General features: G+C 42.2%; 1 non-coding gene across 1 annotated transcript; it reads left to right on the top strand.

Annotated features, from left to right (window-relative positions):
- The first annotated feature begins 9,119 nt into the window (after positions 1 to 9,119).
- Positions 9,120 to 9,192, top strand: trnai-gau (transfer RNA isoleucine (anticodon GAU)). The gene has a single exon. It is a non-coding gene; the product is annotated as a tRNA-Ile (tRNA).
- Positions 9,193 to 25,719: the final 16,527 nt, after the last annotated feature.

Below are 25,719 nucleotides of genomic sequence, written 5' to 3'. Positions count from 1 at the left end.
GCATAGCCGCTAACCACATTATACATAACACCCTCAATTTCAAATTTTAGTCTCATCACTTGATCTGATACTCTTTTCACCTCCAAGACATTCTTAGCCAGCTCTTCCTTTAAAATAACCCCTAATCCATTTCTCTTCCCATCTACTCTGTGGTAGAATAATTTAAACCTTGCTCCTGAACTTCTAGCCTTACTACCTTTCCACCTGCTCTCTTGGATGCACAGTATATCAACCTTTCTCCTCATCCTCTTGTCAACCAACACCTGAGCTTTTCCTGTCATAGTCCCAACATTCAAAGTCCCTACACTCAGTTGTAGGCTCTGTGCATTCCTCTTTTTCGACGACGGATCCGGTTTCCTCCTCTTCTTTGTCTTCGACCCACAGTAGCTGAATTTCCACCAACGCCCTGCAGGTTAGCAGTGCCGGGGGGCTGGCGTTTTTAACCCAGGCCATGATCGATCCGGTATGGGATTCTTTCGATGAACGCTCATATTTGTTTGGCACAGTTTTTACGCCGGATGCCCTTCCAGGTGCAACCCTCGGCATTTATACGGGCTTGGGACTGGCCTACAGATTCCACTGGTTTGTGCCCCCAAAGGGCTGCATTGGGTAATGCATTACACAGTATATAGTTTTTCTAAAAATCCGAAAAATCCATCCATCTGTTTTACTATATTTACTGTTTAAATCCCGTGGAGCGATGTGAGAAGCTTATCCCTCCTAATTTCGGGTGAAAGGCAGACTGCACTCTGAACTCACCGACAGTCAGTCATAGGGCAGATATAGAGACTGACAACCATTCACACTCAGATCCACATTGTCACTGAGAGGGAACAGAACCCCCACAATGAAGTCAGGCCAGACTGAACCACAGAGTAAACCACTACACTGTCAGTAACTAATGGAAAAATAATAATAAAATATTGTGTGATCTGTACAGTCCTTGGGTTTCTATAGTTGTAGAATGGGAAGAGTTTTCTGGCCATCTGTGGGCGACTGACAAAGTCTGAGATGGTTAATTCTAGTTTCCATTTGTGTCATCTAGTACTGTAACATTTCAAAAATGATGAAGGGAATCACTATACAAGAAACTGCCGATGTAGCTTGTAGTGGTGGACTAGCTGAGACAACCAATCTTTATGCTTGCCTATATACTGTAACTGTGATTTTTTTTTTTTAACAAGCACATTATATAACAACAAAGTAGGAATTTTACTCTCTACCTTTTTTCTCAACACAAATTACATCCACCCACGTTGTCATGTTGGATGAAAACAAGCTCAAGGAATTTTGTCCATTATATTATCACTCATTTCATAGAAATGCCAATGTTGTAGCTTCTTAGATGAACAAGGTAGAAGTTGTACAATTTTTTAATTTCAATTTTCTCATCCGGAATACTATTTTCTCATCAGGCTAGTTTAGGCATTTTTTTAAATCCATCTTCAAAGCAACGCACACACAGCACCCCAGAGCAAAAGGTGTGAGTGGGTTTCTGAGAGCAGGTGTGCATGTGACCATGCACGCACCTTTATGTCCTCCACCCCCAGTCAGCCGCTCTCCTTCACTGTAAACCACTCTGGCTTTTGCTAATCTCTCAGTACACTGTCAGAGCTATTGTTCCTTTCAGCTTTCGGCGTTTTCATGTGCCACTCACCCTGCTCTCCGCTCGTATTAATACGCTAAAAGCGCTTGAAGCTAAAAACAGTTCAAGGCCTGCTTATGCCATTGTTTTTTTTGTTGTTGTTGTTGTTTTTGTTTTTTTAAACAGCTCGCCTCTCACCTCCTCCACTGTGAAGATGATTGTACAACTATAGCTATACACCCGCTTATTGGCAAGTAGTGGCTGGGCTCTGAGCTGTTTCTATCGCAGTTTATGTATACATAAAGCCTGTAGGGAGGCAGTGGATAGCATGAAATGAAAGCTGCGACTGATGTTCTGATTCAATGACTGTTGCCATGGCAGCAAGATGATAATGGAGTAGAGTGTTTGAATTCACATTCGCAAGAGGGGGGAAATATCACCAAAAAAAAAAAAAAAAGTATTTCTTTCACACATGAACACAAAAGGCAAACATTCCTCATCACGCAGCAGTGCAGTCCAGTAAGATCTCCATTGGACCAGTGGACTGTAAATATCCATCATTAGGACAACAGGCTTTTGTCCATGTTTCTGACAGCTTGTCAACATGGCTAACTATGTGATGAGACCACCATTAAAGAAGGAAAGATTCTGCTCTTGCTGCAATCCAACATAGAGCAGATTCACAGAAGCTCTGCGGCTTCTCCTGGGTGCCCGATTGACAGGGTTCAATAAAAACGGTTTCTGGCTCCAGTGGACGGGTTTATAGTCTTTCCTCTGGCCAAGCATGGCACCTGGGTTAAGTTGATCATCTCTCACTCTAGTAAAATAGCCAGGGGAGTGTGTGTACCAGTAGATCAACTCTCCAACTTAAAGACTCTAAACGTTACAGCTCAGATGATCGATATGGCACTGAGCAATGTTCTTTACGAGCTAATAGACAAATCCATTACTGCAACCCCCCGAGGGCCTTAGGAAGGCAAAAAGGGAGTTTGAGCATGTGGCCGTTTGTCTGCTGTTGCCACTTAGACTGCCACTTACACAGGCACAGATGCGCACAATCACACTAGGGAAGTTAAAAGATATACCAGATGAAACATGAGCACGTCTGTATTCATGCTTGTATGGTTTGATTGGCACATCTGGGAGATGTGTTTATCTCGGAGGGCATTGTAGATTCACGACTCCGGGAGGATATCACGACCACAGTAATGCCAAAAGAAGATTTGAGTCTTCAAACATCACACGAAGAAGAAGAAAAACACGAAATCCTTCTCATTCACATTGCTTAACAAGACTTAGCTGACATTTCTGGATATGAGCACTTACATTAAATATTTGTAAATCCCTCTATGTCTAATTAGAAATCTGCAGTCAGGATAATTCTCCCAATTGTGCCGCAAAGAAGTGAAATCGGGAAAATCAGATTTCCAACTGACACCTGATGTATTGCTCTGGTCTTATTTTACCAAAATGTATCACATCGACTGACTACTAACTATTGAATGAATTAAATTTTTAATGATTATCTAACATTTGCTCACCGACAAGACTATCATTTTTGTTCTCTCTCTTTGAGCTCCATGCATTATGTATAGGTTTTTTTTGACTCCACAGAGCCTACGCTGACACTTTTTCTTTCGTTCTTTGCCAAGTTTCGGCAACTCAGAGACAATTTCCCGGATTGCAAGATGGGAAACTCCCTTATGGCATAATTCATTTCCACTATGTTAGACAGATACTATATCTATGGCACATTTGAGGTTTATAGTTCAGGAATAGACATATGCGCTGCATTATTATTAAAGAAAATCACATTTTAAAGTGTTTTGCAGTGGATATACAATAGACAAATGGCTGTGGAACATTTTTAAAATTTGCTTATTCTATATATATTTTTTATGGTGTTTATTAATTGATTATTGTTGGTTATTTTTGATATTGTTTAGTAATTACAAGTACAAAACCAAATATATATCTATACATACATATATTCTTGGTCTTTTAAAGATTTATTTCCAGGGTGTGATAACAAGTAAATTCCACATATTATTTGTATCATCTGTACTAAATATAATGGTACAATTCATAAGAAGTAGTGTATTTGATATTGACATGAACAAATAATGAAAGTTAGCAATCAAAACATGTGTAAAACATGGATAACATCTTTGAATTGCATAAACTTTTAATTGTGAAATGCACAAATGTGGATGTTGAATTGTCGTCGGACCAAAATGGATCACAGTCCGACCTGAATCTGATAGTTCAACAATAAGGCCTGCAGGCTTTCTTCTGGTCATAACACTGTGTGTGTTGTGTGCATGTGCCTGTGTGAGTGTCAGTGATAAACTCCAGCTGAACTCTATTTTTTTTACTCTTTTGTAGTGCCAATCTCCTCAACTCTAACGTTGCACTCTGTCATCAATACGGAGAGGTTGATATTTTCACGAGTTTGTCAGCAGGCTTGACTGATGCTCTGGAAGGCCCACAGCCATCCTCAAGGGAAGTGTCACAGTTGGACATACAACTACCCCAAGACACCCAACCGCCCTCCACACACACACACACACACACACACACACACACACACACACACACACGCACACACACGCGCAGTCTTTTTCCAATATAGACATATACAAAACAGGCACACGTGTTGAATCTTAACACTGAATCTTTCCTTATGTCTCTCTATTTTCCTTATAATGCATTCACCGACAACACATTCACCGACAAAATTGACTTGTCACCTTCAGTCAGATGAGAACCGAATGGATTTCTGCCAGTTTTAAGATGACATCATTAATGGATTTGGGAGGGGGCGTGCTCAAAAGACAGAGGGAATGAAAGGTCTTTCGCTGTAAGGCAACGATGTCAGGTTTTTGATCGTAGCCCCTTTACATCGAAGCCTTTACTTTTATTATCAATGCGAGCAGAGGAGAGCATTAGACTTTGTTGTGGAGAGAAGTGTGACATCCATAATGCATTTCCTATTAGAGGATGCCACGCATGGACACCCTTGGCCACGTGTCACAGTGGGATGGACGGGAAGTGGATGAGAATAAATGAGAACAGAGGAATAAAGGTTGCCAAGTAACAAATGCCAATTGAAGAGAGGGGTGAAGTATGAGTTGAAGGAAATAGAAGAGACAGAAAGTGTCAGCCAACGGACATTTAGTCCGACATGTGACGTATGAAATCCACACATAAACCAGTTTTCATGGCGCATCGCAGCAGTTAAGCCAATTGCTTTGAACATTCAAATCCTCTCCTCTCACCTGTGCCACTTCCATCCTTATTTTCGCTCCTTTTCCGCATGTCACTCTATCTTTCTCCTTTTTCCGACCCCAGATACGGATGGAAGGTCTCATCTTAAACGATATTAATTTCGGTCCATATGCACACAGCCATCACAAATTGATTATCGTGCAATGCTCCGAGCACTTCCCCTCCCTCACTTTCATTTGCTCCTCTTCCGCTGTGTGAGCTCGCATTAGGCAGACGCCATTTCCAATCGTGCAGTCATTAAAGTGCAGCCGTGGGTGCATCCCAAACAAAAACAAGCAACACAAGAACTATTCCTGATCGGTTTTGCCCAATTCCATCCCACGTCAGCCATCCTTGTTTAACATTGTAACCTATGATTTTTTTTTCATGTCAATGTGAATGGTGCAATTTCAATATTTTCCTATTCGGCCCAGGTCTCTTACATATATGGGTATAAATCAGATATGTAACCGATGTGAGTGCAGTATGGATGCCCAAATCCCGCCCATCCGACAAAGACATGATGAAAAGGCAATAAATGTCACATTTGATCGACAAAACAGAGATGAGCAACAGCAGACAAAGAAGCAGAAAACAGTCAGTGGTAAAAAGAAGATGCTTCAGAGCTAATAAATATAAGAAGAGGTTCTCCGGTTGGAAAAAATCCTTGAAATTGCCACAAATGTGTTATTATGACAAGTACAGGAAGGCCCATAATTGATTGGGTTCCAATTACTCATCATGCCTTGCGACGGCCGCCATCTTGTGTGTCATAGAGGTCAGAGAATAGAGGTGATATGTGAAGCGTGAAGTTTATTTCTATTGTTAGTTTATCTGGTTGGTCTAAAAGGAGTCTTGGGACTGTGGTGATGTAATCAGAAACCTATCCATTACCTCCGTAAACGCACAGCGCATCATCTTTGTGCGCATCCACAATTCAACGTCCTTTTCTGTGCTTGTGACATGACGTCGCAGATTCATTCCTTTCATATTAAAAGACACTTTTGTGTTTGTAATGTAAACGACTGTAGGAATTGATCAGCTTTGACAAAAACACAAAATTCAGCATCATACCCTGCAGTGTGAACGTAACCTAGGTTCCTCGTTTACCTGTTTTCCCATCAACACTTCGTTTTTTTTGCTTCACATTCTAATTATACCATTACATTAACATCTCTATTCCCTCATTAGCATTTTTGTTGGCATTGTCTCCCCTGTTTTTTCCTTTATCATCCTCACCCCTTTCCTGTATATTATCGTCAGCTTCTGAATATGTTCCACTTTTTCGCAGCTAATAAACAGACAGTGCCCTTGGGGAGGAGTTGGAGAGCTCCGTCTTTGTTTGTGTGCACCTCTAACTAACTCTCCATCTGCAGGGAGCCAAGCCCGCCAGTGCAAGACAGATAGCTGGCTCCATCCCAAGATCCTTTCCAGTTGGTCTCATTTCTTTACCTTAACCTCACAACGTCTCCCTCCTTCCAAGATAAAGACCTCCCTCTGAGGTAAATGTCACCTGCAGAGAGTCGCCAGTTACTGATGACGCCAGAGCCAATGATTAATTTTCCCTCAAAATATTTTTTTAAGCCAAACCTGTTTCAGCGTTCAGTAGATATGCGATCGTCTCCAAGCCACAAGATGTGGGCATTCATCATTAGATTTTCCTAATGATTAATCACTCATTGACCACCATACCGCCCCCACAGTTTAGGCTGCAAGCTTAGCCTAAATGACCAATTGGACAATTTGGTATTGAATGGTATGAAAGTACCTTCAAAGAAAGAGAAACGTGACCAATATCAAAACAGAGTTTCAGACTTATAATTATTTAAGGCTGTAACTTGAGCCATGAAAAGGGTTTGATGTTTTTATAGTGCTCGGAAATGGATTTATATTTGATTCCGTATGAAATGTGAAAGTGTATTGAAAATGCAGTTATGGAACAAATTACTTAAGTTGCCGGTTTTCAGAATGTGCTGCACGGTACTTACATAGACAGTAATGCACCATCAAAGGTGGACTGTGCTATGGAAAATTTTCTATCTCCTCGGGCTTTGATGGACAATCTCCTCATAGAGTGTGAAAAGAGGTTTTATCACTCACCATTATCGGGCTCAGATTTCCTGTCATGCTCAGTGTCGGTGAGAGACAGGGCAGAGTTGGCGCGGCTCGTCAGGCAGGAGCTCTGTTCAGACTTCAAACCACGCATCCACATGTGTTGGAGGCCGTGAGCGGGTGAGGGTTCCGCTTCCGGCTCAGTGTCCACATCTGAACCGACGCCCAAGGAGTAGCCACGGCTGTGGATGTGAGCGGCGGGTCCGGAGCACAATGCTTCCACCTCCTCTTCTTGATGCTGATGCTGTTGTTGTTGCTGTTGGTGGATGTAGTCTGGATTACTCATCTGACCAGCCTTGCAGAAATCTAAATCTACAGAAGGAGAGATGGTGGGGGACAGATTGAGAGTCGTACAAGAGCAAAGCCTCTAATACTGGGATGTTTGTTATTTGCTTCAGCAGCTTTGCTGACCAGGTGTTCATTTAAGATAGGCAAACAACCCTGATAATATTAAGAGACGCCAACTTGGCCAGAACAGAGAAAACACAGAACCCACATTTTTTTAATGATACGCAATGAATCAAAGGCTAAGGCATTACAAGATCTTGTAGGTTATAAGTATCATCCATATTTATCTTTATTTAATAATGCTTTTGTGAAAAGATCAAAACAATTTTGTTGATGATTGCAAATTTTGTCAATGTCAGGCTGCATTCTTGTTTTGCTTTGTTTTGTTTTGGGATGAATTGTCCAAATACTGCTATTAATACACAAACCATAATACAAATGAAGGTGAACTATTTCAAAACTTTCCTCCTTATGATACATTTATACAATTACTAAGACACAATTGAGTTTGAAAGGTCAAACTGCCAGCTTTGAGTTTCCTTAAACATTTGCTATGAAAGCATATCCTGTTCTGACTACCTGATGTGTGTTATTGAACTTGAGATGTATTGAACTGCTGCTCAAACAGAGCACTGATCTCATCTATATTCTCCTTGGTGGGGTGATGAGATCAGATAAAGATCAAACCTTATTAATATTGACTCAGACTGAGGGAAAAATTGAGCCTTGCACACTTTCAGGTATTAGAACACCCTCCAATCCCAAGAATCAACCCATTATCTGAGAAGATCAGATAAATTGTGTTAGTTCTACAGTTACACTTCAGTTCAATTGAATTGAGATATACTTTGTGAAGAAGGAGAATTTGGACGCAGTGAAGAAAATTTCTTTTATTATAAATGCTCTGGTGGTTATTTATAATTTATATGTGGAAGTGATGAAGTTGATGTAATTTTGAGGGAAAAAAAATGGGTATGAAGTGAAATAATTAACTCTACTCTAGCCATGTAGACTGCACAGGGAAGGGTAATTTACCAATTCTGCGCTTAGCGCATCTATTAAATGGAGGGTCCTAGATGGAGACGGTGTATCTCATCTTCTGGAATTCCGAATGTATTACTCTAAGTGACTTCACGACTGTAAATCACAATTAGTGTTGTTGCTCTGACTAGTGGGCAAAAAGGGAGATCAATAAATCTGACACGTTTGCAGGAGGAAATTTATTTCCAGGCCCACTTTTGAGATCAGGTGTTATACACTTAACATTAAAACGCTTGTGCACAGAAAAACCCTCTCTGGTGGAATATGAATACAGAACAATAGCTGTATACCTATTGACCTTTGGGATGAACATCTGTGTATTTCTGCATCTGCTTGTGGAATTAAAAATTTCTGAAAAAAATGTCAGTCATAAATTAGAATCAAACTGTCTGAAATTAGAAAAGGAAAATCCCTGTGCTTGTCTGATTCTTTCTAGTAACAACATATGAGCCAAACCGTTTTACAAGCCGTTTATCCTCACAAGGGTTGTGGGAGTGCCGCAGCCTATCCCAGCTAACATTGGGCGAAAGGTGGACTACACCCTGAACTGGCCAACGGTCAGCTGCAGGGCACATATCGACACCATCAGTGAGTGAGAATTGATCCCACACTGCCTGCACTGAAGTCACGCGGGTGTACTACCCTACTACAACATCAGTGACCCTTTGACGAGACAAAGCATTATGATTTAAAATGTAGTTTTTTTTAAAGGTGCCATAATTATTTATTTTCAGTCATTTGCTATGGGATGACAAAAGAGTGTATACACTGTAGAATTTGGTTACATGCCAAAAATACACAAATCATTCACGTTCAGTCTGTGAGAGGCCCTGTAGCTCAGTGGTTAGAGCACTGGTTTGATAAACCAGGGGTTGTGGGTTCGTATCCCACTGGGGCCTCCACTCCCTGAGAAGGGTTGCGTCAGGAAGGGCATCCGGCGTAAAAAAAAAAAAATTGTGCCAAACATATGTGCGTTCATCTGAGATGACACGCTGTGGCGACCCCGAAAGGGACAAGCCGAAAGAAACTGCTGCATTCACGTTCAGTCTGTGATGTAACTGAGACAAGCACATTTACATTATGTTTATTCAAGAGTGCAATTAGTACAATGAATCTGTGGAGAACTTGTTCCACTTGATTATGTTTGATTCACTCACTTAAACCTCTCTAAATAGCAACATCTTGCTGTCCAGCTGCCATAATTCAAATGAAGGAAGGAAAAGTAGGTTTGAAAAGGACGCACTCATCTACTGAGGCCTCATTAAGCACATGTAGAAGGAAGCACATAAGCAATATTTATGTTTTCTCCCAGTCAATCAGTGAAGAAAGGTAATGGCACAAATGAAACAGTTGTGATTCAAGATGATAGAAGACTATACTTTAACTATACTCCCTCCCCCTCTCTCTCTCTCTCTCTCTCTCTCTCTCTCTCTCTCTCTCTCTCTCTCTCTCTCTCTCTCTCTCTATCTTTATCAGGGGTCAGCAAACTTTGTAAAATGAAGAGCCACCATCGACTTTGATTGTGGGCCGGCGGCGGCGCAACCGCAGATGCCCGCAGTATAATATTTTCCTGGACAACGGAAGTCCACCAAAATAGCACTCAGGAATAACTCTTGCAGCCCCTTTCCCGCATTCTCACCTCACCATGACGTCACACAGAACATGCTTTTGCATAGCTTTAGCATCCTCGCACCTGTTGTGCAGCGCACATGGCACTCCCTGTTGCTGCCACAGACATGTATTGGTAGATATGACACGGCCATTTTTAACTCGTGCTACGGGAAGCTAGTGAGGTCAAAGTAGTTAGCGTATACCACGTGTCTGGATAGGAATAATCTCAAAAGAACAGGACTACCGATACATTGAGCTGCATATGGTTGCATAAAACACTGTAAAATAATGTCAAGCAAACTGGGAGTCCCTTTTTCATGAAAATCTATTTCTTGTTGGCGGCACGGTGGAGCAGCTGGTAAAGCGTTGGCCTCACAGTTCTGAGGTCCCGGATTCAATCCCGGATCTGCCTGTGTGGAGTTTGCATGTTCTCTCTGGGCACTCCGGTTACTTCCCACATCCCAAAAACATGCGACATTAAATTGACACTCTAAATTCCCCCTCGGTGTGATTGTGAGTGTGGTTGTTTGTCTCAATGTGCCCTGCGATTGGTTGGCAACCAGTTCAGGGTGTCCCCTGCCTCCTGCCCGTTGACAGCTGGAATAGGCTCCAGCACTCCCCGTGACCCCTGTGAGGATAAGCGGCTATGAAAATGGATAGTTGGATATATTTCTTCTGCTGCCTCAAATGTCTGAGGACTGGGATTCAAACCTAGCCTTGCCCATGTGTTGCTTGCATTTTCCTTCCACATCCCCCAAACATGCATCGTAAGTTAATTAAAACCCATTCGTGGGCAGCGTCCCATTTTTGGGACGAGATTATAAATTCGTAAAGTTATCATATAACTTAACCATAAATGAAAAAGAAGTGTTATTTCCTATTCCTTCCTACACAGGGCTATAGTGAGCTGGATTTTAACCCATTTGTGGGCAGCGCCTCATTTTTGGGACGAGATTATAAATTGGTAGTTATCATATAACGTAACCATAAATGAAAAAAAATGTTATTTCCTTGATTGTGGCCTGTTAAGAGACTTTTATCTCAATAAGGCAATAAATTACCCCCCTGCCCATGAATGGGTTAAGCCCTCTAAATTGTCCATAGATATGAATCTGAGTGTAAGTGTGAGTGAGGCCAGTTCAGGGTTTCTCACCCAGACTTAGCTAGGATAGGCTCCAGCATAACTAGACCTTTAGTGAGGATAAGCAGTCTAGAAAATGGATGGATGGATAATGTGTATAATGTGCAGAAACTTTGGCTTTAACAAAATAATAACCCTCATCAGATCCTTTAAGAATTGAGCGAGTAATTACTTTATTTCCGACTCCATGCATTGCCTTATGGGAATGTTTTTTCTTAAACGTTTTTGGGTTTCCCCCTTTTTTGGAGATTAAATCCCCCCAGGCCGCTTGAAATTGTCTCCATTTAGCTAGCAAAGAAAATTGTAAGAGCAGGGACGGGTGATAGTGCTGAACATTGGAAATGGGTGTGGGGGGACTGAAACAACCCGCACCCTACCCTGCCCCTGTCATGATACAGAGCTCCCCAGTTTGAAAACCACTGCCTTACAGGGCCCTCCATCTCCCTAAAATGGTCACTGCATAGGCATGAAGGCGAGGTGGGTGGCTACAACTCGGTAGCATATCTATTGACATATCTATGGTTGCGTCCCACTCAGCACGTACACCATCTCCCAAATTCAAAACCTTCTAATTACACAATGAGGGTGAAATTCGACAGCGGCTTAGGCGCAGTTTTAGATTTGGGCGACATGGGCAGCCGCCCTGAGCTACATCCTGTCTGCGTGTGTTGGTGATCCGCCTTAGCTGCGCAATCAACGGGTGGCGCACAGGACGCACAGTTTGGACATTCATTTTTCCAAAGGCACATCCCCCGAGCAACACCGCCGCAGCCCCCCCCCCCCAAGCCATCCCCCACCTCCCCAGCCATGCATTGAAAACCCGCCAAGGGAACGCAACCGACAGCCGTCGCACAGACCGCCAATCGGTCCAGGACCACTCCTGCCCAGCGTGCCAATGTCTACCCATGGCATGTGTGCCAAAATTGGCCAATCCCTGCTGTATGCAGTCAATCTCACTCACATCATGTTCCAAATCTGCATTTTTTTTCTTTTTCAAAACACACAGTGTAAATAATGTCAAAGCACATTTATCTCTTTTTAATCTAAAAACAAAACAAATTTGTCCAAAAACTGATCAAAACAAAATAAGTTTTTATTGGACAGTGTTGATTTTTATGCTGACATGACAGAAAGGAAATCATTGCAGTCAGCAGCCTTCAATGGCGAAGAATCCGATATAACTCTGTGCCTGACCTCAGCATCTCAAAAGTACTGGGTGGGATGCACTATTAAATTGGCAAAAAAAAAAAAAAAGACTTCAGAAAATAGAAAAAGGAAAGGAAAGGCAGACTCACACATATGACAGGAAATGTGAATAATATGCTTTGGGAATTAGATGAATTGGCCGATGCCTGTCATCCATTAAAAATGTCACTGGAGGCAATGCCCCCCTTAACAGTTGGTTACTTAGGTAGGCTATACTTTATATAACTCTGTTGCCCAAAGATGAACAGATGTGCTTCATATTACCGGCTGTCAATGACATTTGAAAGGCTGCTTTGGGGGGTCGTTTGCACCTTACCATATGACGCTGATGCGTGCATTTGGTGTCGTATGGTCAGGATTTTACTTCTGTTTTAACATATAGGAAATGTCGAGACTTAACAGAATAGACAAGTGCTGGCAAACATCCACCATGACTGATGGTCATCGTGGGTGGTTGCATGATGTCCAGTATGACAAAATCTATAGTAGGCGGTGTTTAAAATATGAAATCTCTGGAACAGCTTGTCCAAATGGTTATAACGGTTCCGGATGGCTAATTTTGCTCGTTAGCATTGTGGGATGGTCTCGCAAAAAAAAAAAAAAAAATAAGCAGGACGTTCGGGTGGGAGAAAGTGCATCTATTGATCACAGTGAACCCTGCACAGCAGCACACTCCTGATGAGGTACAGCTTCTCTCTTAACACCATACATGACCTGCATAAAGGCCATCCATCACAGCACGCGCTGGCCCATTTCTCCTCCTGTCACCGGCAGGGAAGAATATCTCAGTGCGTACGTGTCAGCGTTACCTCATGTGTGTGTGTGTGTCTGTGTGTGTAATGAAGGGTGGTGTTCCACCCCAGGTGAGGCCAAAGAGGTTTGGGGCTGACCCAGTTTAGCTGTGGGAGGGAAATATCACCTCCATGGAGAAGAGGTAATTGGCTGCCTCCGACTGTCCTTCTGGCTCATTGTCGAGTGTAATAGGTAATTCACATAGGCCCTTTTACAAATATGTGTGTGTGTGTGTGTGTGTGTGTGTGTGTGTGTGGTGTGTGTGTGTGTGTGAGACTTTTGAGCCTATACAACCACCTTCTGTGAAGCTTTGAGGTTGGAGGTAAATAAATACATGCCCTGAGCATATGGGATACCTGGCTGGGCTTGGCTGTAGTTATTCTGCCTTTCGCGGTGTGATCCAAGCGTGAGGCGAAGCTCATGTGTGTAGTCGGGCAGGGTTTCACGTGAGGTGTAAGAGCGGTGGTGGGCACGACCGTCCTCGCTCTCATCAGACGAACTGGTGTAGGACATCTCCATTTCGTGGCGCCCCTTCGACAGCGGCTGGTACGGTTTACTGTCCATCTCCTCCATGGCTTGAAGGGCATCCACTTAATCACTCAGCACAGCCACAATGCAGAATACAGAGTCTGTGAATCTGGGGTGGGAGGGGGAAAGGGTAGGGGTGGGTAAAGGTGAGTGAATGGAGGGGACAATCGTGAGGAAAAGGGATGAACCGGTGCAGTAAAATGAAAGGAAACAGGGAATTGAATAGGCAAGGTAGAGGAGAAAAATAGCACAAGAAGTGTGTTATTGAACAGAGTGGAGCAATACTGCAGCATCTGCTCAATGCCATTACACAAGACATTCATAAACAGTACTTGGCCTCTTTGATATTTCGTACCAAAGGTTAGTTCCAATGAATACAGTCCGAATGGATGGCAATTACTTTTGAAGCCATTTGATGCAAAGTCGGTCTGAATCAGGAGCGACAGTTTTTGTTTTTGTTTTTTTTTCCTAATCTGTCTACGGAGAACTATTGACAGGTTTCAGATTAATCAAGTGTGTTGGTGGGTCTCCTTTAGTAATAAACACAGTGAGTCACTCACCATTTTATTACGGAATGATGAAACACTTACAAACCACAATCATTGCCCTCCTAATTTGAGTCAACTGAAGTGACTTCTTTCAGCTCCATCCAATTAGCCTGGCTCCTCTTCCCACGACATTGAAATCTTCCGCAATGTGCTTTTAACGCCAAAACGATTGCTTTATTAGGACAATGATTCGCAACACAGAATAAGTGATGCGGAAGTACTTCATTATCATCAGTTCCACGGCATTTACATTTGAAAAATAGTGAGAAGACGGTGTGCTATAAACCATAAAGGCACCCTGTGCCATCTTTTTTAGTACAGCAATGTTATTTTGAACAGCTTGAGCTACAAAAATTCTTGATAAAATCATTATGAATTTTCACAATAGTGAGTACCGATATAAATTATGATTAATATTGTATACTTATTAAGTAACCCAATGGCAATATTTTTCTGCTTGGCCACTGGTTTCTAGGCAGAGCTCGTACGGCTCAATCATGCCTGCCATACAGACGAATGATTTAACGACAAGAACAGCCCGAGACTACATGCTGAAAGGAAGTCTGAAAGACAAGTGCAACTAAGGCATGCATCATATTTTTGAATACATGAATTTACTAGCGTTGTAGTTTTTGTTTAATTCCTCCTACGAAAGAAAACCAAACTGGCTGGATGAGTGGGGCACAACACCCCTTGTCCCTCACGCAAAGACACCACCGATTAACTTTCAGGGACTATGCCCAGCTTGAAGTATTTTCGGCAGATATAAAGCTTGTAAATGGCACTTGAGAGGGTCATTGCTCATAGAGACAAAGTGCGAAAGTATTGACCTCTTCAGGGAGTCCTGTAGTCCATATATCAAAGCTATTAGAGTGCGCCTGCTCAATACGCAGAGAGATATGCAGCAAAATGTGATCACCACCAGTCTAATACTACACAAGTATACAGCTGACCTTTCTACCAATAGCATAATGCTTTTGTTCCACTTGAAAGACTTTTTCTTTTGGCGCCATGCTCAACCTTCTCATCCCGCATATGTTACACGTGCATTCATACGCACACAAAAAAAAGTCAGCTGACCCCATGATAAAGTCGAAAAATCATCCGACTCTCACTTATCCATTAATCCCACACACACCCTGAAGACATTAATGTAACTCAGATGATAAAGCTCCGCACCCTTCCATCTTTCACACTTCCTTTTCCCCTATAAACCAAAATAATCCAGATAACCAAAGGTGTATAGCAATGCCCTTAGAGTGGATGATCACATATAATATAGGGCTTGATTTACTAAAGGTTTGCATGTGTGAAAACAGGCACAAACTTTATATTGTACGCAAACAGATACGGAAGCCCAGGATAGGCAAAATAGAGCAATAATTCATTTTGGGCCATATTCTCCTATCAGCTTAATTGAGAAAAAGTGTACAGTTACGAACTTTTCTGGTCGATCGGATTATCAAATCCACTTAAACCTGTTATTTAAGCACTCAGATACACACTTCTGGGTGGAGTGACCCTCAAATGTGCGTGTACCCCATCAAATTTGTTTTTCTGTGCATTGTCCTGTCAACTAAACCTCACATGTATTTTAGGGCATGTCTTCTTCTTTTTCTTTCGGCTTGTCCCTTTGTGGGTTGCCACAGCTTGTCTTCTTTTTCCATCTAAGCCCATCTCGTGCATCTTCCTCTCTGACAACCACTGTCTTCATGTCCTCCCTCACAACATCCATCAACCTTTTCTTTGGTCTTCGTCTCGCTCTTTTGCATGGCAGCTCGAACCTCAGCATCCTTCTACCAACATACTCACTCTCTCGCTTATGGACATGTCCAAACCATCGAAGTCTGCTCTCTCTAACCTTGTCTCCTAAACATCCAACTTTGGCTGTCCCTCTAATGAGCTCATTTCTAATCCTATCCAACCTGTTCACACCAAGTGAAAACTTCAGCATCTTCATTTCTGCTACCTCAAGTTCTGCTTCCTGTTGTTTCTTCAGAGCCACCGTCTGTAATCCGTATATCATGGCCGGCCTCACCACTGTTTTATAAACTTTGCCCTTCATCCTGGCGGATACTCTTGAACCCGTTTCTTCACTTCCTTACCGCACTCTCTTTTGCGCTGCATTGTTGACCCCAAGTAAGAAGTGAAATTTATCTTATCTGTGTAACTCATTTATTTGGGATCTAAGTAAACCAGATCCAGAGCATCGAACTATATTTCCCTCAGAACTGTACATTGGTTTATTTTATTGGCAACACGTATTGAAGCAAATCAAAGCCTACGATTATCTCTGCAGCTTTGTCTGTTTGAGAATGACTGGTGTCACCTTCTCTTTGGTACAGCGAGGAGTGAGTATACGTTACCCGTGAGCTCTGAGCTTGCTGCAGGCACTGACTCCCTTCTGTCTCCGCAGAGGCCCTCTGTCCTGTTTCATGCCACTCACACGCTCCCTTACATGCACGAATGAAGGCATGCGATCACGCAGCCTGTGAGCCGCCTTGTTCGCCATCATGGACGCAAACAGAAGAAGCGCGTATAGATTCACATTCGGGATTTGTTTGATGTACAACGTTTTTTTCAGGCTACATCAAACTAAAGTCTCGGAGCAACCCTTACAGTGTTAATGAAGTCAAAATAAAATGGCTTTTTTTTATTCTTCTTCTTTTTATTTTTGATGTGCACGTGTGGACGTTACAAGTGAGCAAGATCTAAGACTTGTCTTCCGACATGCCCGCTTTCTGTGGCGCTTCTTCACAAAAGTGTGTGTGTGTGTGTGTGTGTGTGTGTGTGTGTGTGTGTGTGTCTTTAGCCCATTGTTTGAGGTAGAAAACATTTTACAATGTCTTTATCTATCGACATCTTTCTCAGTGCGACTGTTTAGTTTTAAAATTATATAACAAATTCCAGAGAGTATGTCGTGTGTTCCATTTAGCTGTCAACGTGTCTGAGAGAGCACCAGAGCAAAAGATATTTTATTTTATTGGAATGTACATCGTAGCTTTTACATGAATATGACGAAAAATTAAATTTGAAGTTGAACGAGAGCGCGTGTTTGTGGTGATCACTAGCTACAGGATAAGGCAATTGTGGTTAGGGTGACCACAGCACGGGAGTTTATCCAGGTCTTAGTCTTATGCTTTGATTCAGCATAAATCGATGTGTCGTGCCCGAGGAGAAGATGTTGGGATGATGTGATAGAAGTGCAACTATTATTTCATGACCGACTGTCTCTGATGCTATGTCGCTATGTTAGTGTCGCAACAGAGGTAACCCAATATTTCGCCCATCCAAATAACGCTATGGTCGATAAAGGTTTATATCCAACGGTACTTGTTTTTATATCACAATACAATATTTTTGGTTGTGTTGCACAACTCGATACCAGTAGAATCCTTTTAAAAGGACAATGTAACGCTTTAAAATGAATATATGAAATAAATATAGAATACAGTTGAGGTTAGCAGATCGGCGTAGCCCTGGACAATCATTCCAGTTTTCTCATGTGGCTCCTTTGTAAAATTAATTGCCCACCCCTGGGTTACAGGCAGTCTCACACATTATTCCCTCTATGCTGCACTCTTTCTCACACCTTATGCGCCATACAGGCTCTATTCTGTCCTCCAAGGCCTCTGCATTTAGAGACTGTAAGCCTGCTGGTGGGGGTTATTCCCTCTAATTCTAGTCCACAGTGGGGTGCCCATTAGGGGGCTTGATTCTTGGTTTTTGATGTCAAAACCTAGAGGTTGTTTCCTAGAGCCAACCTCACTTCAAACAAGGCACATGGGTTTTCTGGAGGAGAAGGGAGCGTGTGCCACCTTGGAACAACACCAGACTAAAAGAGTAGCGTGTTTTCGAGTGGTGCACTTAGAGTTCATAAAAAAACACAAGTTCAGTCCTAGAAATGCAGATGGAAGTTGAAGTAGATAGTGAATTGCAATTCTTTTTCTTATTACTTGAATATACGTGTTCTGGATCACATGGGAATTCTAATGGTTCTCTCAGTGCACAAATGTAACGAAGTGCTTCATTGACTGCTGTTTGGGGCTATTGTGGCAACACGTTGCCCACGTTTGGGGTACAGTATTGGTTCTCTCTCCTGAACAGGAATTCGTATCCACTATTTGACATTAATGTGACACTCAATCATCAAGATGCAACGACGACTTATGGAGCTAAAGTGTGGTTCTTTTAAATGCCAACTTTTGGAATTGCAGTTTACCTAACATTTCAAGCAAACCAAACCCTTTTCTAAAACTGAATTTTAAAATATCAAAGTTGAAGTATATTTTCTGTCAGGTGTTTATGTTCATTAAGAACATATTTTTGCACGGACATGAATTTCAAGTAACTGTACAGCATTTAAGAATCATGATATATACCTCAAACAAAGACATTCTATTTGACCTCCTATTGTTTCCTTGGCCTTCATAGTGAATATTTATCTACATGTGTCTGCTTTAGCGCCAGTTTCATCACCCATCTGCAACTAAGAAAGTGATCTTATTCCATGCATGACAATATGAAATATGCATGAACTTAAATGATTAATGAATCCCAAGCTGCTGTATTAACCACAGAGCAGTCATATTTGTTTAGCGATGAATTAATATGCTATTGATAGACCAGTGTCACAATTTACATGAGAAAAAAAAAGAACCATGAGGTTTTTACTTATGAAACACATCTCAAGAGGAGCCACTAATAGACCTGAACTGTATCAGTATATGAATGTCATTTCAGTTCTAATTTACATTAAATCTATAATTCATTTGTGTGTAATGAACTCCTCTGTGCTCAATTTTAAATAACCACACAAAGTGGACTGCACGCATCACATTACAGTGTTGCCCTTCCGCACCACCACAACCACACACATCCCGCACCTGCCCCCCCCCCCCATTCACTTTGAGCCAGTGTTAGCTCCTTTTTTGTCTGATCACCGGTACTCTCTCCATACACACGTGCATAATTTCACGAGGGACTCACCAATCCATCATAATACAATTGCAACAATATTGGAGCCTTCGCAGACTTGCTCCGCTCTCGTCCATCCAGAGCAATCAAAGACAAATGCGCTGCTTTTGTAAATCTGCTTAGAGGCGTGATCAAGGCTGACATGCAGATGTTGGAATAGGATTTACAAAATCAACTCAGTGTTGAGGTCCCTAAGAGGTCAAGCGACAATGATGCAAACAGCGTGGAAGAGATGTCATGTCCAAAGACCACAAGAAACGGGATTTGCGCCTCTCAATCGCCAACTTGAACTGCTGCTGTATGAGAAGGGAGCATGCAAAATCGAATAGGAGAAGCAGAGAATGAGGAAGAGGCCAGCAGGAGCAGAGAAATCCAGTTTCACGTTTGTAAATAAATGAGAAGAATAGGGAGGGGTATGTGGAGCCAACATTATTATTAGCACCTCCGAATTATGCTGTGCAGCCTCAGGATTTCAAACACATATTCACAATAGTGAGAAGGTATTATTTTCATGAGATCTTGAAAAGCCCGTGAAAGGTACTTGCTTTATTTGTTAGCGCTGGCCTTTGCCCATTTCACTGAAGCTTGTTTGCACATGCTAAGCCTGCTCTCTCAACAGGCCACAGGAAAGAAACGGAGAAAGACTGAGAAATCTACTTACGCTCAAGCAAGACTTTATCTCTCTACCTCAGATGCATTAAAATAAAATGGCGGAAAATGACAGGCTTGATACCTCAGAAGGAAGGAGGATGAGGTTGTAAATGCAGATCCATGACTTTTTGACCCCTACAGAGTAAATAATAAGCCGTCAGTAGCCATATATGAATTTGTAAAAGTAAGTAAAAGGATTTATCAGGATATTAGCATGAGTGGCTTTTGAAAGATGATATCAATCAGGAAGTTCTAGCTCTACTGGCAGATGGCAGGCGAGAAGCTTGGAGGAGAGGAGTTCGGGAAGGATGGTGTTGAACGTATAGCTGAAATCCATGAACAGAATCCTCACGTAGGTTCCCACGCTATCGACTTGTTCAAAGATGAAGTGCATACCTATGTTGATCGCATCATCCGCAGACCTGTTAGCTCAATAGGCAAACTGCAGTGGGTCCAGCTGCAGGCATGTGACACTCTTGAGGAGGTCCAGCACGAGGCATTCAAGGGACTTCATGACCACAGGTGTCACGGCAACAGACCTGCAGTCATTCAGACGCGAGTTTTTAGGTTTCTTGGAGACCAGGATGATGGAGCATTTGAAGCAGGTTGGTACTTTGCACCGTTCCAGAGACCTGCTGAATAACTTTGTGAAGGCTTGAGCAAGTTGGTCTGCACAGACTTTGTTTTTCCAGCTTTGTTGCATAATCCCTCTTAGCCAGCTGGTTTCGAGTGTGATTGTACAGGGTCCTATCCCCACTTGGATATGCAACCCCTTTAGCCTGGCGAAGTTGCTTAAGTTTGTCACTTAACCACGGCTTGTTGTTATTGAATGTGTACAGAAACTGATACATGAAACCTCACAGAAACTGACATATCATGTAACAGCATCTTTAAAGGCGTCCATGCTCCAAGCTGAATTTTCAAAAACACTCCAGTCTGTGCACTCGAAACGGCTTTGAAGTTCTATTTTTGCCTCGTTGGTCCACTTCCTCACTGATTTTACTGAAGGCTTGGCGCACTTAAGTTCTTCTGTATGTAGGTATTAAATAGATTAGCCAGTGGTCAGAGAAGCCGAGGGGAGCCCAGGGAATGGCACAGTAAGTGTTAGTTACTGTAGTATGGCAGTGTTATTTTCCATGGTAGGCCAGTCAACATGCTGCTTGTATTTAGGGAGTTTGTGGTTGAGTTAAACTTTGTAAAAATCTCCTACAATCATGAGAGGTGTCAGGGTGTTTTTTGTCAATATCTCATTTACTCGTTCAATGAGCGTTAGCAGTGCTGTGTTTATGCTAGCTTGGGGTAGGACAAAGACACCAACAGGTATAAATGAGACAAACTTACGTTGCAAATAGAATGGCTTACAGATCAAAAATAGCAATTCTGAAACCGGGCTGCAGTATCTGCTGAGTTGTGTGATGTCCGTGCACCATTTTTCATTGATGTAGAAGCATATCCCAGGGCCTTTTGATTTCCCCGACAGCTCCGCGATCCAGTCCGCCCAGTGATTATGGAAGACGGGTAGTGCTATAGCTCCATAGGGAATACAATGCATTCACAAAGTCTGGTGAACCACAGGGCATTGGGAAGGAAGCATACTGTAGATTCACGAGGAATTTTCAAGAGGTGATGAAAAAAAACGTCCAGGGAAGACTCGCTGTTGTTGTCTTCCTTTGTGTACTAGAGTCCAGAGACAACAAAAAATTTAAGACAATTCTAGGGCGCTCCACACTGAGGCCCACAAAGGTAGGCACCCTTTTGCTTTCTGGACATTCAGTCCTATCTCATTTGCAGTCGAAATGGTGAAGCACCATCACTTGGACACATTCATAGTCACTGAAGAAGGAGAATAAAAGTTGCTGATCTAGAACAGTTATATCCCTTTGATGCACCTGTTAACAACCCAAGACAGTCAAAGGGGGACATTTCTCTTCACAACAAACAACACAGAGTGGCGGCACGGTGGGTCAGCTGGAAAGCATTGGCCTCTCAGTTCAGAGGTCCTGGGTTCAATCCCAGATCCGCCTGTGTGGAGTTCGCATGTTCTCCCCATGCCTGCGTGGGTTTTCTCCAGCCACTCTGGTTTCCTCCCACATTCCAAAAACATGCAACATTAATTGGAAACTCTAAATTGAAACGAGGTATGACTGTGAGTGCAGCTGTTTGTCTTCATGTGCCCTGCGATTGGCTGGCAACCAGTTAAGGGTGTACCCCACCTCCTGCTCGTTGACAACTGGGATAGGCTCCAGCACTCTCCACGACTCTCGTGAGGATAAGCAACAAAGAAAAGGGATGGATGGATGGAATGATGGATGGATGGACACCACAGAGTTTTGTAACACTGACAAATTTGAATGGTTGCAAAAATAATAAATAAGCATTTGAATCATGAAAAATAAAGCCCATTTTCAAATTTCAATGCACCAACTGTCAATCAAATTCCATTCCTTCCTCATGCCTCAAAATCTCTACACAAAGCTAAAAACTTCACATAAATGCTACATCTGGTGGCTGGAATATATTCGGCTTGACCAATACAATGTGTTACCATAAGAGTTCATTTCAAATTTACCTGTGACGAAACCAAAGTGTGGAGTCAGGTTCCATCGCTGAAGTGCACTCATGGCGTCAGTCAACGGGGCGTCTGTGCTCATCATTGCAAACAGCCTCTCAATTGGCACTTCCATTCCTTCACTTTCTTTCCCCTTTCCATCACAAATGCTTCAGAGATTCTGAGATGTTCGGTAAAAACTAATACAGTATATTGTATTTTTTGTGGAGCCTCAAAAGCTGATACAGGGTCACGTTGCAACTCGCAAGTAGATTTGTGGTGTTGATTGCCTCATGTGCTGTTAAGCAACAGTGCCAGATCACCACAAATGCCAACGAGGCTGCATTTTAGCTACGTCCCAAAAATCCGGAAGATGTAAGTGTCTCAAAACAGTCTAACGTATCTCAATAAGTGAGTACTGCTTTCAGGTAGTTGTCAGACTTTGCACATTTTCAACAATTACCTTGCAACGTGTCTCATATCTTCAGAAACAAAGAACCAAATTAACTTTATAGGGTCTTTAATTCAAGTTAGCAATTGTTTTTAATGTCAGGTTGTTTTTGTGTGTGTAAAAAGTTGCAAATCAAATGCAGCTTCTTAAAGAATTGAAAATGAAAAGAATTCAAGAATGGCAAGATTGCAAAGTGAGCCATGAGGCAATGGGCTTTTAATTGATTTATACGAGTTAAATATCAATGGGCCACAACCCTCCCACCATGTTGTGGCGCTTTCATAGTTGCTCAAGCCTGAAATCTCTCGCTAATAATGTTAAGTTTACCAGCCACACACATAAGCCAGGACCTGACACCACACCACTTGCGACCTTGGAAGATTACAGCATAACAATCTTGGGGCCCCAGAGTTGCACCAATAAAACCTTCTCATCATCTTTTCAAATAACACGATGACGGAATTGAGCTCCCAGTCTTGAGGAGCGTTACATTAATGGCAAATACCCCTCAAGTCAGGAAGGAATACAGCAATGACTACCAGGCGCCTTACGATCTTGACAATCAATAGGTTGTGATAAGACCAACACATGATAAATAGGGATGGGCATGATGACCTATTAGTTAAATGAATGATCGATGGAATTTGTAACTATTTTGACAAGAAAGCGTGGCTTTGGGGCGGCACGAGGCACCACAGTGGTGAGCAGATTTGTCTCATAGTCATCACATGTGGGTTCAAATCATCTCTTGCTTCTCTTTGTGGCGTATGCATGCTCTTTGACTGCTCTTTTGGATTTTCTCTGGGTACAGTAATAGGGTTTCTCCCTGACATGTTCAACGCTCACTATTAAGAAATGCCCCTGTTAGCTTTTTTTTTGCAAGGAGGCTTGGGTTGTTATTTGAAGTTACAGCATGTGCATGTGAAGATGGAATTCCAGTGCATATTCAAAGTCAATAAAGTATTTTACAGTGAAGGGTAATGTGTTAAAATTTGTTTGAAATTTTATACAATGAAACAATCTTAGATCACAGTTAATCCATGTCCACTGACAAAGCTGCCTATGCTCACAAAGGGCACTTTTTTACTTTTGTGGCAAGGTTCAGTCTTTATCCTCTGGAAATGCCCCAGGTTTCATGTATTCAACTAACATAGAGTAATCCCCCGCTATTTGCTGGAATTACAGACCGAGGCATTGACACCTGCGAAAAGCGCATAATTGCCTCAAGTAGTCATTGATGGTGTACACACGCCTGAATTTGGTGTGAGCAGTGTGTGGTCTCTTCCTGCTCAGTGCTGGTGCTGGTATGCGCCCTGCGACTGCCGGGGGACCAGTTAAGGGTGTGGTCTCCTTTTTTCCCAATGTTAGCTCAAATGGGCTCCAGCACTCCTTGTGAGGATAAGCAGCACAGATAATGGATGGATAGATTGATGGATGCTCTAGTGGGTGTTTCCTGACTCTTCTTACTAGGGCTAGACAAACATGAAAATAGGTCCCAAAATGTTGGTTCACTCCAAAAAATCTTTGTTGTTGTTGATTAAGAACGCAAATTGAATCATTAGCTACTCTGCATATGGGTCAAATCAATTCACTTTGAATGATCTTTCAACGTGGCTTCCAGTGTGAACATTCTCACCCGTCTGGTTTTTCAAGGACCCCCTTTCTACCTTGACAACCTTCTCCTTTTAAGATCTTGGATAAGATCCACAGTATTTCTTTTTCATCCTACTTTTAACCAAAAAGTTCGTTTCATGATGCTCACTTACACATACTCACTGATCTGAAACTGAATCCCCAAAAGGGGGGAAAAAAAAACGTAAACAGATGAGACTATGCAAAGACACATACGCAACCCGTTGGTTTCCCTTTCTGAGCCACAAAGGAATTTGACCACAAATACACCGACACACACGGAGCCAGAGACACCCCCTAAAACCCACTTAATCAATATTCCTGACAAGGCAAAGCCTTATTCAACACAATTGATATTCCTCCTCTTTCGCAAGATAAATACATGTCACTGTCCTCCTTGCAGGCCTAAAAGGCTGTTCACACTAACCCGTTTTGCAAATAAAGCTTTACATCAAGACTGACAAGCGCCTAAGCTCTCCGCATCAACCACTGCTCGCTAAAAATCCTCTTTCAATAATGCATTTGCCTGCTAAAACCTCCACTTCTCAAAGATAAGCAAAGTAGCCGCAATACAGGGGCAGAATTAATTGATAAATCAATGCCAGAAATTGGATTCAGTTGTTAGCACGTAAGACAGTACTTCCTGCATAGCTCCTTAATTAAGTCGTTGATTATGGAGAAATAAGTGAGCTGAAGAGGAGTTGCTGAAGAGATCTCCTATGACTATTAAGCAGCATTAGAGATTAATTTCTGAATGCAAAGGGGAATAGTCTTCCATCATTGCTTTACATCATGAGGTTTGCTATCAGAAAAATGGAAGAATATGATCCGGGAGAAGGATTTTTTGTAAAGTCCCTAATCTGAAAAGCCTTACTGCTCCCTGTAGATTCTTATCCCTGAGCTCTATAGTTCTTTCCATGAGTGACAGATAGATGGACGACAGACAAAATGCAGGAGCCTTGAAAGGGAAGAGACGCCTACCAAAGTCTGAAGAACATTCTCAATGGCGGGAAGACTCATTCAGGTACTTGCTGGAGTTCTGGTTCTTGCAAATGAAAACAAAGAAAATGCATGACGTCGAAGTTACGATGTAACGCTTAGAAATGTTTTGCTTTATAAACTACTTTTTGGGAACTCAAACCTACAAAAATAAATTGAGAAAATGGTACTCCCAATGTGTCTAATTTGCTCTCTGTCTCGTTGCTTTGCTTGTTAAAACTCAGCAAGAATAAAATTCTTCTCCTAAAATATTTGCATTTCTCATTTTGGCGCTTCTCAAATGAACCATTGTGCTTCCAGACAGATTTAACAGAACAAACCAACAATTATTTTTTTTTCTTG

This window comes from Syngnathoides biaculeatus, chromosome 11 (assembly GCF_019802595.1).
Source record: "Syngnathoides biaculeatus isolate LvHL_M chromosome 11, ASM1980259v1, whole genome shotgun sequence".
In the NCBI taxonomy this organism is placed as follows: Eukaryota; Metazoa; Chordata; class Actinopteri; order Syngnathiformes; family Syngnathidae; genus Syngnathoides; species Syngnathoides biaculeatus.
The sequence above is the reverse complement of the archived record's forward strand: the minus strand, read 5'-3'. Positions and strand labels throughout refer to the sequence as shown.